The sequence below is a fragment of the Vidua macroura genome, chromosome 9 (assembly GCF_024509145.1).
Source record: "Vidua macroura isolate BioBank_ID:100142 chromosome 9, ASM2450914v1, whole genome shotgun sequence".
Taxonomy (NCBI): domain Eukaryota; kingdom Metazoa; phylum Chordata; class Aves; order Passeriformes; family Viduidae; genus Vidua; species Vidua macroura.
Window position 1 is genome coordinate 10,122,971 of NC_071579.1, and position 18,719 is coordinate 10,141,689.

The following is an 18,719-nucleotide window of genomic DNA, read 5'->3' on the forward strand; positions in this document are numbered from 1 at the left end:
ATGATACAGAACACTTCATTAGCTCTTTCTTCCACAAGAAGGGCCCTAGCTCTGAATTTGACTGTGACACATTTCTTTGCTTCTTTGATTGTGAGCTGGAGGAGTTTGAAAACAACATAATTTGACAGGAAGCCAAAGCAAGCACGCAGAATGATAGACAGTCATCAGTCTGCAAGGATCCAAGCAACTGCAATTTAGGTAACCTGCACTGACAGATTACTCACAGCAAGGAACCCAAAACTCTCACTGTAATAATGTAGCCTTGAAAAGATATCTTTATACAGCAGTAGCTTCAGAGGTGTTTAGCCAAGCTTTGTAGCAATTTGTAGGTGCTTCCAAAGCAGGGGCGGTACCTCTCCTGGTATGGCAAACCATCCCTGAGTCTGAACACAGTGAGGGTCCACACAGCTGAGAGATCAGGCTCTGTTATCTGCAGTGAACAGCCTGCAGTGTAACTCACCACCCTCCCAACAGCTGGAAAGAGAGCCCCTGAGAGAGTGTCTGAAGGAATACACATCACCTTGCTGCTCCTTGGGAATCAGCTCCTTCCTGCTGCAGGAAGGGTGCAGCTGTGCTGGCTGTAAGAAAGGCAAAAACACTACAGAGGTCTGATACGGTGTAAAGAAATCCTAACTGTGCCTGCTCTTCTCCAACAGCCCCTTAATTTCCTTTGATAACCCCATAAATAAGATACAGAGAGAGGAGGCACCAATCTTGTGAAATAAGCAAACAGAGGCTGCATAACAAAAGAAATGTGTAATGCCAGCGAGGAGAAGCCAGGGAATGGCCCTGATGTATCAGAGATTGCATTAGAGCTATTAAATGGGATGAAAAATATGCAAGGCCCTTGTAAGCACTTTTTTTCTCTGTTCAATCTTAAAAGAATTCTGGAAGCCAGCCTCCACTGATTCTTACCATAAAATGTAGGAAAATATGAAAAATGTGTTTGTGGAATGATAATCCAAGCCTTTTTGATCCCTGTCTGTAGATATATTTGGAGCAGAATGCAAGTAGGTGCCTCTGCAATGCAGCTGCAAAAAGCAAATATCTGGCCATCATTTTGTAGGACTCACCAATTCAGTTTTTCTAACTAAACCCATCCCTTCTGTCTTATTAAATACAGCTGACATTTGTAATTCAGGTTGTAATACTAATGGCAATGAACATTTTGCAAGCCTCAATCCTTGCAGAAATGCCCTCAGTTTGATATAACAAGAACTATCCGTTCTGTTTTCTCATGAGTATGTCTTAAATGTCTGATTCAATTTAGTCTAACATCTTCCCATTTTGGAGCGCATGGAAAAGTGCAAGAAGATTAAAGTTACTAAAATCAATTGCCATTTTCACATTCTAAAGGCTATTTCCAAAGAATATTGTGTTTCCTAAAAAAGAAGTGGGCAACTTGGGATTGCCACCATTTTCCACAGTAGCGAAGTGACAAGACTGAGAGGTGTTTGGAGCAAGACTTTAATGGAATTAAACAGCAGAAGGAAGGATTGGCACTGAACACCTTTGAAGGATCTGAATATAAAAATCTTTCCAGCAAACAGACTGACCTAATGATCTCACAAATGATAGAAAGGAATAAAAAAAGGAGAAATGTTCTGCACACAGCAGAACAAAATCAGATCTGTTTTTACAGTGCTTCTACTACAGCCTTAAAGCCATAAACACTCCATTCTTCATTTTGTTTGGGGAATTGCCCACAGATTCATGCAGGCACTTTGTGTTCCCAGATCTCTGTCAGTGTTCTTTCTGCCCAGGGACCAAGGAAAATACCCTACAGTGTCCCTCCTTCTACAGACAGGGGAAACCCTTTTCTTACTTTTATTAGCATAACTGCAAACACCCAGAAAGCTGAGAGATGGATTTTCCTGTCTTTTGAACCTGCACATCTTTTATGCAAGGGCTCTGAATCAGCCTGAAAAATTCTGGGTCTTCATGGGTGACTGCTTCTTTTCTGCAATCCCTGATGAGCACCAACACTTTCATTAACCACAGCATGTGGTTACACATGCTTACAGTAAACCTGGCTTTCCAAAAATAAGAAATTTGTACTAAATCATTACAGAAAGTTCCGAGAAGTAGTCATAGGCAATGGGTGCTGAGCTTTCTGCTCTAGTTGATGCAATGGCTTGGACTAGATAATCACCAATAGTCCCTTCCAGTGCTTTCTGTTCCATGTGAACCACTTGGGTTTTAGCTGAGCCCATTACTACAGTGCTGGCAAAGCAGTCACTTCAGGGAGTGTATCAGAAGTGCTGTCTCACCAATGCTGACACATTTTTTACCATTCAGTAATAAAAGGTCCTTAGAGTTTGTTGGAAGCTGGTTAGTCACAGGAAAAATTGCCAAGTGGAAAGTATGAGGGAAGAGACTGCAATGTATATTTTTGGGGAAAAAAAAAAAAAAAAAAAAACACAAACAAAACATCAGTTACTAGATTCATTAAAAAAAAAACAAACAAACCAGCCAAGAAAAAGTCTCCACTGTGTTACCAGTGCAGTACAGACTCACCTACTATCTCTTCAGGACTCCCTGCAAAGTAATAGGAATGTGAATGTGGCCCTGGATAAGACCCCATGCTCAGAAACATATCCAGGTATCAAGGATGAAAATACTCTTAACACAGAGGAAACTCCAGAACAGAGCTTGAATTCTATAATAAATGTTCAGCTACCACAGGGACATCTGTAAAACTTGTCACTTGCCTTTAAAAAAGGTCTAGTGTTCTTAAAATCTTTACCTCAATGAGAGGTCCAGTGATTCAGCCTTTCAAACTGCAGTCATGCCCTATTCCAGCTATTACATGCCTCATTTCTGTTAATCTTCTCTAATTAGTTCTGCTTCTCAAGTGAAGTCTTAGAATCTAACATTTTCCTGTGCTAATACCAAGGGCTCTGCTTTCATGTTCAAGGTCAGTCCAGCATTTCACCTGTGAAACTCATTTGTCCTCCCTGCACTTGTACTTGTACTTTGAGTTTGAGTTTAGACATCAGTTTAGACTCTCCCAAAGACATTTGCTGACTTTAAGGTGATCCTTAAAGGTGTGGTCATGCCCAGCAGTGTCATACAAGTGTGAAGGAACAGACTTCTTTTAGATTCTTTCTCTTCCTTGAAAATATGCAGAGAAAATTTCTCCCATGAAAATAATTTCAGCTTTTTCCTTGCGAGTTATTTTGCATGTTTTACAACACGTAAGCAGATTGGGCCTCAGAGCCTGCAAGGAGGCACACGACAGTTGTATAGGTGAGAATGCTGAGCTGAGAAGGGCAAGGTGAAATCCTTGCTTGCAGTTAGAGAGCTGTAAACACAATCCAAATGATCTCCCTGTTCAAATCACTACTTTTAGATCTTGTGTTTCTCCCTTCATATGTTATACACACACATTAATGTATTATGTATTAGCAGGAGGACACACAGTTTTCCAGATTCTTCTTGTGTCTGAGAGATCTGTGATATGGCAGGGATTTCCTTTGTAAAAATGGCATTATTGTTTACTCACTCTTATAACACATGGAGGCACTTTTTTTATGTGCAATTTCCATTGCTGAATGTAAGAATTTACACATCACTCCTCTCATTGATCACTCTTAGCTGCCTCTTTTGAAGGGACCAGGTCACTCACTAGCCATCCCACAGCCCTTCCTGTGTGAGGACTGGAGAGATCCAGCCATTACTGGAGGCACCTGATGGCTGAGGTGTGAACACTAATGGGAGGAGGCATCTGAGCCCCAGGCAAGAATCACACTCTTCTCCAGCTGATGCTCAATCCAAAATGGCAGACTATTTTCAGGTTAAAAGAACATTAACTGGGCAAGGGGAAAAGTCAGCCTTCAGTGATATATAACTTAGGCTACAATCAGTTTAAGCAGCTTCCTTTGAGCACTGCTGCTGCAGCTGGGGATAAAATTTGCAGTTCATCTGAATGGGTCACCCAGGCTTGATGCTTTTATACTTAACGCTGTCATGAATTGCAAATAAGCATAAACCAGCAATAGGATAATTGTACAAAAGCAAGCATTTTTATGCTTCAGTTATTTCATATGCAACAAGTAAGAAAATCTGTTAACTATTCAAACTACCTCCTTAAAATAAATTATTATAAATATGTAAATGCAATATGTGGAAAATACTTGGCCCTTTCAATTTTGAATAGTTAACACTTAATTCTTGTATTCTGAAAATATAATCCCTGAAGTATTTGGTGGAGTTTATGGAACTGTTTATGATTCGATTTTTCTTAAACCTCTCCAGTGGGATTTATAATGTTATTTAGAAATCATTGACAACAGGGTGCCCGTTTTTCCAGAACTGCAATATATTGACAAATGTCCATCTAAAACCTCTTACATTCAATTATTCTGATGTCCAGAAAAAGGACAGAAATAGTAGAAAACCCTTTCATTCACCCCATCTCTAAGGCAGAGGAGAAAGGAACAGCACATGCACAAAGACCAAATTCACAGATTTTCTGCAAGACCAGCACGTAATTTTAAAACCTGAAAACTGTTCTAAAGGTTAGCACCTCACTCTGCACAAGCCTTCAGTAGAGATGTACTGTAGTACAGGGCTTTGGTACCAGAATTTAGCCCCAGATGAGCTGCACTTCTGTATTTTGCTCATCCTTGTGACAATGTGTCACCTTTCCAAGGATATTTCAGAAAAAAAAAAATACACTGTGGAGGTAAACTGTGCCTTAACTCTGAACTGATTTGGGAGTAGGACACTCAGCACCTTTCAGTGCTGACTATCCACAAGCAGGTCTTGTCTCAAGGCACCTAATAAAGTGTCTGGTAATCACATCAAGTGGGAAAACCCTTCACCTTCCCCTCGGTGGGCAATGCAACATCTCTCCTCCCTGAGGTACACAGCTTAGAAACAGAAAAAGCTATTAGGAAGCATCATCTAGGAGATGACATGGGACAAGAGTAATGGACAGTAGACATCCTCACAAACTGCTTTTCTAAGCTCTTCTTTACCTCCAGGTTGTCATCCAGACATGTTCCTAGAGCAATAACTTAATTACCTCCACTTTATTCTCTCTTGCTCAGTGCATGGTGACAATGGTTTTATTGTGGAAATATTTTCTCTAGAGAGCACTCTGAGTACTGACAGCTCTTTTCTCTTTCCCTCCCTCACATTGTCACCCTTCTGTATTTGCCTTGACACTGTCTTCACATTGTCTTGACATTGTTCTGACAGTTAAGAAAACTCAATCACTGTAGCAAACAGTCATGACAATGCGGAGAAGAAAAAGGAAAAGTGTTATGAAAATTGTTGAGGAACTGTGAAGATTTACAGGCTAGTGAAAACAAGATTTTGCTTTTTCTAAACCACATTCCTAGTGAGTTTTCAATAAAAAGCTGATTTAACAAGGTCTTCAGCCAAGGCTGGCAAAAGTCTTCTCAAAGGCGATTGGCAGTTACGGATTCTGTACCTGAAATTCAGATGTTCCTAGGTAACAATCCCTCGGACTGCCATGAGTTCAGGTACATTATGGGAGATACTTCAGCCCATCTCCTGGGGAGCAGGATGCTGAATTACAGTGAAATGCTGCCTTGGAACTCTCCAGCTACACTTTCTCCCAAGTATGCCGTTCAAACTGAGATTACTCTTGGGGGCAACCAGAAAAGAAAGGTGGCCACAGAAAAAAGAAATCAAATTAGCTGGAGCTTTAGTTCCCTTTGCTAATAATAAAATCGAATTGTGTTTTATTGGGTCACAAATTAGAAGAGAGGAGCCTAGAAAGAAAGCATCACAATCAGTCTAACAAATGCCAAATGTTGTGATAACAGGTAAAAAACCCAGCACAAGCAGGGTAAGTTTAGTATCTATTTCTCTGCTTGAATTAAACTTCTGAGCAACTCCTTAACTGGGTATAGTATGGACATACTAAAGTGCTGTACTTGACAAGTTAAGCTTTATGGTTCAAAAATTTGACAAAATTACTGTGGATTTGAGCAGGAATTCCAATCATCAGGAACCATGTGGGGAGGGTTGATGGGTTTTATTTTGTGGTTTGTTCATTTGATTGTTTTAGAAAAGCATATATAGTTTTGATACTAGTCCAAATTCTTAGTAGTTACAAGAACACCTAAGAAATAAAAAAAACCTAAAAATTTTACTTTCTACTATCTTGGCATGCATACAATCCACATCTTACCTGAGAAATGCAGTTAAAGCTCATCCCTTGCTAAGCAGAAGCTCAACACTGCTCTGTAGGGCATCTGTGGTGTTCCCTGCAGGTCACACAAGCACTGCTTCTCCAGGAGGAGCATCTTCTCCCCTCTCCTCCTCCATTACTGCAGATTGCTGTCTTCTCCCTAAAGAAATTAGGGAGGGAAGCCATCTGAAGCTCATTCCCCTTGCCTCAGAGCCCCAGGGGACAGCAGGGCTGGTGGCCAGGCACTGCCCCTCTCCTCACAGAGAGAGGCTCTTCTCCAGCACCTCCCAAACTGCAGGGCCATCCTGGCATCTAACAGCCAAACGAGGTGGCACAGGCTCCAGGGCTCCATGAGACCTTAGCCCAGTCCCCTCCAGGTCCAGAGGCAGGAGGAGCAGGGGCCTGGAGGTGCTGATTTGTAACCTGCTGACAGACCTGCCCCTGCCTCTGCATATCCACCCCAACAGGAATGTGACCCTCATAGCTGGGGAGAGAAACCCTCTGCTTTCTGAGTGCAATTCAGAAATCCTGAATATATCTCTGCCACACATCTCTAAGATTGCAGCATGAAGAAAATGTTAGTGAAAGCTTCTTATAAGACCAGAATGTACAGAAATAAACCTCTCTCCGTCAATTAATACAATTTTTTGATTACAAGGACAAATCAACACATGCTAAGAGTAAAGTGAACAAGCGCATATGCAGACTGATGCTCACCTGGTTAATTTTATGGGTAATTTCATATGTTTAATCATGATGATCAAAGCACAGGTAAGACAAAAACAGAACAGAGGCAAAATTAGCCTAAAGAGTAAAGGCAGAAACAATATGCTTCCAGTTTATCCAGAGAGAAAATTAAACTTCAAATGCTTCTGCCTGAACTCATTTGATGAAACACGGTCTTGATAGAATTAAGAAAATGGCACAGAAGTCTCCACATAAGTGCAGACGCTTCTGAACAGTAGAATATTGCATTTATTCTAAATTATATATTTGATGGTTTTACTGCAACTGCTCTGGCAAGCTGAATAACAAACATTTTGGTGCTTCCTTCCTACACTTTTATGTCCACATGCTCCCTTTATTATTAATGGCATAATATTTGCTACAGTAGGCTATCACAGTCAAATCAATACCAAAGTGCCTAGAGAAGACACCACAGCTGAACCCCTAATTAAGTACAATATTTTGTTCCTTTTAAATGAGACACAGTTTGAGGAGTACAGTAACAGTGCCTTGTTCTGTTCAAGGTATCTATAATTAATAACCTCAATGATCAAAGGAAATGTGATCCTAAGAGGAAATGGCTTTTGAGAATCCCTAGGTATTAAGTACTGAGAACTACTTCCCAATCTGTTCTGCAGCCTCTCAGCACACCATGATGTGTGATGCCCTTTGGGATCATAAAACAAGCCCCATCATAGATCTCTCTGAAAAAAAATGCTCCCAGCAAGACAGTCACTAGATATTTATCACTTATTCATTATTGCTATGAAATCTTTCTTAATTTTTTTTCCTGGCCAGACCCTTACTGTCACACAGATCTCCCTTATTTATTTAGCATAATTTAGTATAAAGCAGGGCAGGATGCTGTCCTGTAATGTACCATGTGCTGGTGTCTGGACTGGTATTGTGAGGAAGGACCCTCCCCCAGAATTGGGTATTCCTTTTGTTTTTTCATTAAGTTTACTGAGATAGAGTAAGCACCTGGATGTCAAGCTGTGGGGAATTTAGTTCCCTGCTCCTGCTTGCTGATCTTATTTTCCACTCCCCAGCCACAGCACCACCAACAGCCAGAGCTCTCCCTGTGTCTTTACAGCAGGTTTGTGTGAAACAAACCCTCCTGTCACTGCAACAGGATGGCTGAATCTCATATCCTGGAGAATAGCAGGCCAGAGCAGCACCACTGTCCTCTGGATCATCCTGAGGAGTGTGAGCACTTCAGCAGAGCACAGAGGCATCACTGCTACCGCAGAGAGCTGGTGCCACTGCTGGCATTGTGTCCTGGGGCTACAATTACTGCAGGCTCACTCACCAGCCACACCAACTTACTGTAATTTCCCGTCCCTGCCCTGGAAACACAAGTCTGCTTTGGATCAGGCCTCAGAGGAAGAAAAGGAGAATGCATGGAAAAAAAAAATCTAAGGCAGGGAAGGGAGAACTAGGAAAGGAATGAGAGACGAGGAGCTAGATGTACCTCTTCCATACATTAAATAGACAGAGAAAACAAAGGAGACTATTAATGGGGAAATAGAAATTTAAAAAGCCTTCAAGAAATTACTATACTGATTGCTAGTGGTGAATAAATGTTCATTCATTTATTCATGGTTTAAAGTTTTTCATCATTTTACTGGCAAAAATGGTACTGATCTAATTTTGATAAGGGCTCGCTGCATACCTCTTCACTTACAGCAGATATTTAATGCCCTAGTGGCAGGTGTTTTTATTCTAAAGCACGCCATCACATTAAGCTTTAACAATTTGATTTTTAGTGATATTCTTCTAATATGGAAGGCTTATTTCTTAGCATATTCCCCAAGGAAGGCTCCTGGGAATACCCTCATGCTGGTGAATATTCTGGTTTTGTTTTACTTCTACAGTGAAGCATCTTAAAAATGTTTAAGAGAAAGGTATCCCTAATTATATAGTGGATTTTCAATACCTACTTTTCTTTTGGGTCAGTTGCTCCTCCTCAGTGCTTCTGAGCCTCCTCTGGAAATAAAAAGTGGCAAAACCATGAAACAAATTCATTCTTGTTCTGTTGCAAGTCAGTACAGTTTTTAGGATGCTACAATACAGTGGGCAGGCCAGGAAAGCAGCCACAGATTTTGTGTCAGAGCCATGACTGTGTTCACTTTCACGGGTCACTGGAACTAGTGTTCAAAAGGCCAGACTTCTGCAGAAGTTCACATGATAATATCCTTCTGGGACTGGGACTGATTTCTGTCTGTGTGAAGTCAGTGAGGGCAACTTGTGCAGCTCACAATCACATCACAATGATGTGTTATGGCCTTGGCTCTGAGGGGAAGCTGCCCTCAGCACAGGGGCTCAGCAGGACAGCTGAGGAAATTTGGGTTGTGCCAGTTCCCCCTGACACTCCAGCCTGTCCCAAAACACAGGAGCTGCAGCTTTCCCCAAACAGTCTTGAAATCCCAGTTGGTAATTAGTTCATGCAGAGCTAATTGTAGGTGATTTCTATTGAAAATAATTTAGCACATAACAGAAAGGGCTGGAATGTGAACTCTTCTACAAAGTTCATGCTGGAAAAGCATGGCCTTGCTTTCTCTGTACTTATTGACCATTGTAGTTACACTGAAGCTTTCTTCTGAGTCCTGTGGCATTTAAAGCACAGTGCACTGCTTTTCCAGCCACATAATGCTGATGTCACAGGGCTGATTACTTTTTTAAAGTCTGAGGAGACAGGAGAAGCAGAATCATGATTTTGATATGCTGCAGTTTGATGTCATCAGGAACATCTAGTTCTCATTTGTGTTACTGAGAACCTACTGCCAGCAATCTCAACATCTGCACAAGTCAGAAGTTGGCTTTGCACCCAGAGACCTTAAGAGTTGCCCCGTGTTACAGTCTATGATACATTTCTAACAATCAGGGCTTTAAGCTTATCTAGTTATGACTCACAGAAAGAAATCATACCTGGGTCAGCATTACAGACATTTGAGGCTACATTTTGAAATCACAGCACCTTTATGTGCCACTGTATTATCAGAATCACAGCTCCATGCTCTTTTCATATTAAAAAAAGGAAAGAAGTAATGAATGGCAGAACCACTACTAAAGGAGACTGAAGAGGATGCCTTATAATGCCTTTCAAATGCAAATAACACATGGACTCAGAATTTGGACATGAAACCGATTTTGTACTCAGTTTTTAGCCCCTCTACTGGAGGGATTCTTAGCAGCATTTGGCAGCATTTCTGAGTGCCTTTTCTCTCCTGTGTTAGTGGTTGAGCACAGAGGGAGCTCGGCTGCTTGCATGTTCCCACCTAAACCAAACCTCAGCCCTGCAAGTCAGCAGTAGCTGGTCTGCTTGAGGGGCAGCATTCCCAGCTCAGCCAAGCCCTCAGCTCCTTCCTGAGGCTGAATTCAGGAGGAGCCAGGAGATCAGTGGCAGCTGGAAGCTTCTGTCTTACAAAAATGCCTTAAACTCTTTCCAGACTCCAGAGAAGCTGGAGATTTGTGTCTCTCAAGGTGAGATTTAGCCTTTTCAAGAGACAAACTGCTCCTGTGCTCTGTATTTTCCACTATTTGGAATGCATACAGAAGCAGAAGCAACTGGATTTCACCCAAACTCACAAACTGAGTTTTATGCTGTGTTGCTCCCTCTGTGTTTCTGAAAATCCCCCCCTGATGCAGAGAAGGAGACCATGCTTTGGTCTTTCTGCAACCCTTTCTAGCTCTGGCACCATTTCCCTTGTTATTTTGCCAGGCATCCACTTCCCAGGTGTATGTACACTTCAGCCTTCCTTCCTAGCACAGCTGCAAATACAGCTGGTGTCTTCCCAACTGCAAGCACTGCTTTCATCTTCCTCTTCCCCAGCAGCACTTGCACCCCTCAGTGTGTTCTGGTATCGGGTTTACAAACAGCAGATTGCACTTCCATTAGTTTCACAAGACTCAATGTAGATGCTTGTGGCTTTAGGGACCAAGGCAGGAGCAACACCTCTCACAAAGGCACCACAAATCCACCCATCCAAACAAGTTCATCCAGGCATGCCAAGAAACCTCACCAAAGGCAATCCAGGATAACATTTTAAAGTGTAAGACAAGACATAATTCACACGCCTAACTAAACCACTAAGGTTTTCTCTCTTTATTTCTGGCAAAACCTTTCATCCCACAGAAGAGATTGTTACACCTGTGGCTCTGTACCCTGAGGTACATTCTGAGGATGTCCCCAGCTTTAATGAAGCCTTAAGAGAAGTTCAGGCAGGAAAGGCATTGATTGAATCCTTGGGACAAAGACATTATATCCAAAAAATCACCAATCTTTCCTATAAGAATCAAGCTTATTACCTAAATAAAATTGCTTCAGATTTTGAGCAAAATATTTTTTCTATGTTCTTTACCTCTGAAGATCTGAAAGAAAGGCAAGTTTGAAGCTGGCCCACAGGTTCCCACTACCATGTACTGCAGTTGCTGCTCACCTGTCTATTTATCTCCTACGTCCCTGTGTGGACGAGTCCTGCTCTGTACTATTAAGAATACATTCTGCTGTGCAACCTCAACTGAAAAAAAAACCAAACCAGCACTTCTAGAGAGACAAGGAATGCCTCATTATACTCATGTTGCTTCTCTTCTGCAGACTTAGAAGATAAAAATGAGGACAAATATAATGGAACTCTTAAAGGGGAGAGCTACATTCACAGAGAGTGTGTACAAGGATTGCACAGCAGAAATCAGTTCAGTTTCTACATTTGTGTCCACATCATTTACTGCAATGGATATCAACTGCCTCCTGGCCTGATCAGCCACTGTTCTACATCTTAGACAAACAAAAATATCTGTGCACAGTAAAAGCAGGATGATCACTGTACACTACCACCTTAAACTGCAGTGCTGTAGTGCTAAACATAAAGGTAAAGAAGCAGAGCATAAAATCTTTTATTCTCATTAGAAACCAGTCTACTTGTATTGCTAGTAGCACTGTGCCTTGATGTCCAATTGAACCAAAAATCCTCCAAATTCAGTGCATAGGAGCCCTGTTGAGCTCCTGGGCCTGATTCCCCTCCTGTTCCCAGCACAAACACTAGGGTATGATGCCAAATAAAGTGAAAGCCAAAAATTATTTACATTGAGTAGTAAAGAAGGCATTTACCTCATTTTTGTTTGTTTATTTGGGACAGCTGGTGCCATTGCTGTGGTGCTCAGTGCAGGCAGTGGGGGCAGCTGTAAGGGCTGCTGCTGCAGTGCTCATGGGGTAAGGGAGTCTGGGGTGGCACAGATGGTAAAAGGCAGTGAAGGACAATGACAGCCAGCAGTACCTGCCTTTATTCTCAGGGACCAGCAGCAAGTCAGTGTGAAAAGAAAAGTCTAGGGAAGAGTGAAATGAAAACATTGGTTTAATAATCAGTTCTGTAATTTCAATCACAAATAATGTTGCCTGAACAACATTTTAAAATTTTAATGCCATTCCACTGTTAGTCTTACACTGATATACCATACCTTTTCTTCAGAAAATAAGTTAATTTACTTTCCTTGATTTTGCTGCTACAAATGTACCTAAAACAAAATTTGGCTTTTTTGATAGCAATGGAATATTCGTGTAACCACCCTTTTTCTTTCCTGCCTGTGTGTGGTGCTGGTTACTATGGTAATAAACGTGACTCAAGATTTAAAGCCTGAAAGTGGTTTCTATAACAACATGCTAGGATGTTTTGGACACACAATTGAAGTTAAAGATTCAGGATTAACTCTTTATGACCACAGTATCTGAAGACACAACAAGTGCTTGTTTATTTGGCAAAAGTTTGATCATCCCTTCCCAAAGTAGGATTTTCCATGGAGCAGATTGAGTAATAATGATTCCAGCTGTGGATAGAGCAGGTAGGGTCTGGGGACTGGTGATTTCCTCAGAGAGGAAACATGCAAAGGACAAATGGCACCACAGTAACTACAAGCTGCCCATTACAGTGAATAATTAAGATAGTAATACAAATGTACTGGGAGATGGGAAGGAGTAAAATTGTATTAGTGCAATACTTAGAAAATTTGAGACTGTGGAAAAACCAAAATTATTTGTTTACACGGAAAAACTATTTTGAGGGCTAAGATAGCGCCTTACCTGGCTCTGTTTTATCCAGAACATGGTTTCCTGTCCTTTCCTTCCCCATCTGCCAAATGCTGATGCAGGAGTGACATCTCTGCCTTTCAGTCCATTGTAAAGGCACCTGATGCCAATCTCTGTCCCTGCCAATTACGCAGCTGTGCTTATTTCTTCCCCAGTTCTTCATGATACATCAAGATTGAACATCTATCTGCACACCCTCAACTTTCTAAGGCTGTCTTTGCAGGGAAATTATTGTCAGAGTGATGAACTGTATTTTTGTGTCACGGTGCACTGCAGATAAATGAAGAGAGGATTAGTTACACATCTTAGCCACGGCTCCTCAATGCAGCAGTAAATGCCTTGGGCAATATTTTAATATTTCCAGTTAAATGATAATTATTTTAAGATCTCAGTATAGTAAGAGAGCTTGATATTTCAGTGACACAGATTCACACTCTTGTTTTAAAATCCCAAGGGCAGGTTTCAAGCAAGTAATGAGCACAAGCATTGAAGGTTCATGTTTCTGGCTCCAGCCACTGGGCTATCTAAATCCTTGCTACCATCATGTTATCCTGACTTTTTTGGTGAGTTGATTTGATCACAATGTAAGCCTTTAGCTGTGAACAAATGCTGTACGCTGGTTTTTATTCAACAGAAACCAGATTGAAATAACAGCACTAAGAGAAGCAGTGGTTGCTTCATTTGTGATCTAATTTTCTTTCTAGTGACTGACCACCATCAAGATGTCAATTATATGTGCCATTCCAACAAATTTTAAAAAACAAAAACAAACACCCCCCCAAAAAAAAAACAAAACAAAAACAAACTAAACTCACAGGTAACAAACACATTTTCTGATGTTGAAGTTGGGGTTTTTTTAATAAAGCCAAACATCCTGCTATTGCAATTCAATCCTTCTTTCCTAAACAGTGTTTTTAAAATTTAATCTCTCAACTCATAGACCAGGGTTTTTTTGCTATCCATTTTTTTTTCCCAAAATGTATAGCTTAGTAAATAGTCAGGTTTTGTTGTGAACTGTTTTATCTGCACTGGCTGGTGTCGCTTCCTAGTTTTAATTCAAATGTGTAAAGGAAGAACTCTTTGTTTAAAAAAAAGGAAAGGAAAAACGTGCTCAAAGCACAGTAAAATAATCAGTGATGGTGAATATATGGGTATCAAGAAGTTCTCTATCTTATCATAGATTGTTTTTCCCCTAGAAAATAGACTGGCTCTGTTAAGAAGGTCAGAAAATCTTGCAGCATATGTAAAAGATTCCAAAGTTGTTAGTGTTGAGAGCTTCTGTGAAGCTCAGAGTACTCCTTCAGGGGCTGAAGGCACATCTGAAGAACAGCACTGCAAATTACAAGCAGCCTTCAGGCACAATGAGATGATTAACAAAGAGCAGGCATGGCCACAGCCAAGTGAACTCTGGTTGGTAACAGCATGATTAGCAGTGATTGAAATTTGATTTTAAATGCTGCCACTGATTATGATATTTCACCAACTCGTAGGAAGGGTCATGTCCTGAAAGAACAAGTCTTTGCTGAAAGACATTTCTGACACAAAGAACCCAGACCAGATTGCAAAGGATTTCTCTGGCGGCTTTGAGTGGCTGAGATTGCTAATTGTCAGAATCTGGGATCATCAATTCACTTTACTTTTGATCTTATCAACTTAGAAGAATATTTTGAAAAATGGACATGAACCCAGTAAATCTCTGATTCAAACAGGATCTAAGGAAAAAACCCTCTAAATTGTCAGGAGAGATATAAAGATGAGCTTTTCAAAATACCCTGCTTCACTGAGGAACAATAGTTTAACAATCAGATTATCTGTGCCAAAATGCTCTGGTCATTTCAAAATCCCTGCCCGGTTTATGACAACTTTTCCCTAATTCAATTTTGGCCTTCTAATGTCATTGACATGCATTTCTAACATCATAAGAATTGTTTTGTATCACTGCAGTAGCCAAAATTATGCATTTTTAGTGCTTTTTAGCTGTATAAGCTCAATTATTCATACACTAACAATATCACTTCAATGAATGTAAATAATCTTATCCAAGAGCAAAAAAAAAACCAAAGCTAAAACTGTCTTTTTCTTGGTATTTCTTATATAAAGTTAGTTGTGCCAGTTCCTGTAATAGCTGCAGGTATGGCCATGTTTCTGGTAGTATGGAAAATGTGCCAGTAGATGGCAAGCTTTACTGCAAAGAATTTCACTGCCAACCTTCTCATCTGCATCTCAAGGATTTAACCATGGGGCAAAACGCTTGGCACTAAATCCTCTTGTAATTAGATTAAAGTACCACTGTTTATAAAGAGACTGATAATTACCTCAAGTGTCAGTCAATGTAAATCCAAAGCAATCAGCATTTTGTTTCCATTTTTCCTAACATTACATACGAGTTTTAAGACTCTGTCAGAACAAGTCACTGCTGAAGTGACCTTAATTGCTTAGGAATGAAAAACAGCTCCTCTGCACATCTGAGGTAGAGCATGAGGCTCTTCCTGGTTATCCTTCTGCAACCTGGCCAAAAACCAATCTCCACTGAAATGTTTCTGTCCCCTTGCAGCTCTTTCTGTGAGTGCAGAAGAGAATATTCTTTAGTCTTTGCATCAACCATCACATTGAATCACAGAGCATGCAAGAGCTTCCATCTGCCATACTCTTCATCCTCCTTCCATGCAACTGTCAGCTCAGGAGGTTCTCAAATCATCCTTCCACATCACTCCAGAGCAGCAGGGAAACTCAGTTTCCACAGGGCAGCAAGGAAACTCAGTTTCCACAGGGCAGCAAGGAAGATAGTGCAAATAACTTACCTGAAACAAGTGGGAAATAGTGTTTGAACCAGCAGTTCAGAATCCAAGGATTAGCTGAAGCACTCACATCATTCAGGAACATGATTTAAAAAAAAAAAAAAAAAGTCATGGAAATGTCCAAGTGAACTGCATACCATTTGATAACCATAGTGTGCTAAGAGCATAACTCTGATGATCACCTTTTTGAGATGCAGTTTTGCTGCTGAGACAAACTGCTATAGAGTACCCTTAAACTCTTGGTCCCAGCCTTTAAACCACAACCAAGCTAAAACTCAGCATGGTTATATCTCTGCTGAGACCTTCAGAACTCCTGTGTTCCTCAAAAACTACACAAATAACAGAAACCAAGGCACAGTGCATTAGAATAAAGACAGAACACCAAAAATGCTGCTCTTTCACTATAACTTGTCATACAAGTCAGACAAGAGTATCCTCTAGAGAGTCTTGGATTTATTGAATTGTCTGTGGGCAATTTCTGCATAAGAAATTCATTTTATAAAAGCTACAGAAGTTTAAATTAAAACACTGCTTAAAAAAATCCGGGAAAGGTTTTCTGTTTCGTGTTTTTCCCACAATGATGTCACCCTGCAGACAAATTGGTTGCCTTCACTACATACAGACAGTGCTTTTAGGGCTGTCTTTCCCCTTTCCCCATTTTCCCTCCACTCTTACTGCCTCAGAGAGCTATGAAGCTTTTTAACCAGAGCTCACTCTTGCTATCAAAACTGCAGACTGGCAAACACGTCCTGTCCTCACACAGTCATTATAACAAACTCAGCCTGTTGCATGCAAATTATCTCTGGAAAAGCAGTAATAATTAACTAAATTGCTTCTCATGTCACCGTGGTCCTGTGTAAGAAAGCACTCAAATGACTGACCTCACCTCGTGTAGCTTACACAGTACAACAGTTAGACAACATTATAACTTGATCATAATTAATTTCTTCAAATTTGCAATGTTTCCCCAAACACGCACTTTAATGAATTTTAAATAGGTACACAGACTGAAAGAAAAGCTCTCTAAAGTTGTGCAAAGAAAATGCAGGATGCAGAAGTTCCTAAGGAACACAGTTTTGCTCATTTTAATTGTAATTAATAGATTGCAGTAAGCCCTGTATTATCCAGGCTAAAAAAAAAGTAAATGCATGGGCAAAGCACGAAATTATGTAAACCAGGACATCAGAACATACATGAGAGTGTGCTGAGGAAGGGAAGGGTCCGAATTACTGCTGACAGTGGTGCAGGTCAGTACATGTGACCAATGTCTTGAATTTTTGCATTCAGTGAGAGCTCTGAGCCTGGAGCAAATGCAACCAACACAGCATCAGGATGAAACACCTGCTCCCAAAACTGATTATTAACAGGTTTGGGGAGGGTCTTTTTAAAGGCAGCCTAATCCAAAAATACTATTTTTGTCCTGTTTTCCTTCAGAGGACATGAAGTAACACTCCAGTTCTCCTCCTGCTAATCAATGCTTAGCTTTCTTTCTATGTAATCCTTAAGACCACTGTTGGTTTTAAATCATGGTGTCGCTGTTGCTATCAATGTTACTACATAAATCTCTATTCCCCTTGTTCAAACAAGTATTAATTAGTTATCTGGCTCAGCAAATGTACCTATTCATGAACATCAAGTTCATTCAGACTGGCGCTTCTAATTCTCAGAGGCACTGCTGCTCCTGTGTACACCTCTAGTCAGAAAGCACAACAGTCATGCACAGATAATTTTTAAGCCTTTCCATTTACTATCTTAGTGTCAAATCTACACAACCAGTCTTTCCTAAGCTAGTTAAGCCTTCTAATACTTTCTTCCCTCACTTCCCCCTCCTAGGAGAAAAACAGATTAGATTGTATTATATATTAAAATACACACTATGGAAACACCATGACCAGTTTGTATTCCCTGACACTCCCCCCTGGTTGGTTGGTATCCTAGCCTCCAGGAGGCTTTTCCAGGGATCTGTCCCAATGCTGTTTATCAGCATTGGTCTAACTCCAGTTATTGGAGTCTCTATCTCTGCTTACCTCTTCTCTTTCAGTGCCCCATCTCCATCTCTACTGTGTCTGCTCTCCCAAATCTCAGTTCAAGAACTGAGAAGAAATTAGAGACTGCTGGTAGATGGGTCTGAATTCCTCTGAGAAGTTCAGCTCATCCACAACACCCTGCTTCCACAAACACACACTGGTCTGCTGCTGTAGAAGACACATACTCTTCACGTATCCAAACAATACCCCAGATTAAAAGTATAAAACAAATAATAATTTTAAAAAAAGCTGTTTACAGTACTTACATTTATATAATTTAATGCAATTTTTGTGCTCCAGCCCATGAGCCTTTCTCTTACAAATTGCCTTCTCTCCTAAAGGAACATTCAGCTTAATTTCACAGTCTCAGCCCAGATACAGCTGCTTCAGTGTATCCCAGAGGTTGATTCTGAACAGCTCACCCTCCTTAACTGGGAAGTGAGAAGTAGCTCTTGCTATTGTTATTCCTTACAGCTGCAAGGCAACTCCAAGTGGCCTTTAATTACTGGCAGAAGCTCAGTTCCCAGAGGGTGAGGAAGTAAGGAACATCTCTACACCATGTTCACGTGTCCTTCCAGGCTCAGAGGCTGGATTGCTCTCACAGGGCTGTTTTGCATCTCAGGTGTTTGGTAGATTCTTTGTGGTTCAGATGCTGTACACCTGTGAAATTGCTATATATAATCAGCAAATCAAAATCAAGCTGCCTGATGGTTTGAACTGTTTATCTGAGCTATAACTGCATCTGAGTAATTTAGCTTGTGAAACCCAATGCACAAAAGAATGGTACCAGCACAAAAGTGATATTGAACTAAAAAAAGTGGTGCATCTCCTTTCTCTAGTAAGAAAAACAGAAACAAAAACCTTAAATATATCTAAATGTGTTCCATATTGTTGGATATCCATTGACAACAACCAATATT

At 40.7% G+C, this 18,719-nt stretch overlaps 1 protein-coding gene and 1 long non-coding RNA gene across 2 annotated transcripts in view; one reads left to right on the forward strand and one right to left on the reverse strand.

The window, feature by feature from the left end:
• CRB1 (crumbs cell polarity complex component 1) overlaps positions 1 to 18,719 on the forward strand; it is a 109,601-nt gene that overhangs the window by 22,877 nt on the left and 68,005 nt on the right. The window lies entirely within an intron of this gene.
• Positions 12,975 to 17,926, reverse strand: LOC128811738 (uncharacterized). Its single transcript, XR_008438450.1, has 3 exons — positions 17,800 to 17,926; positions 15,290 to 15,534; positions 12,975 to 13,244 (listed from the first exon to the last, which is right to left on the reverse strand). It is a non-coding gene; the product is annotated as an uncharacterized LOC128811738 (long non-coding RNA).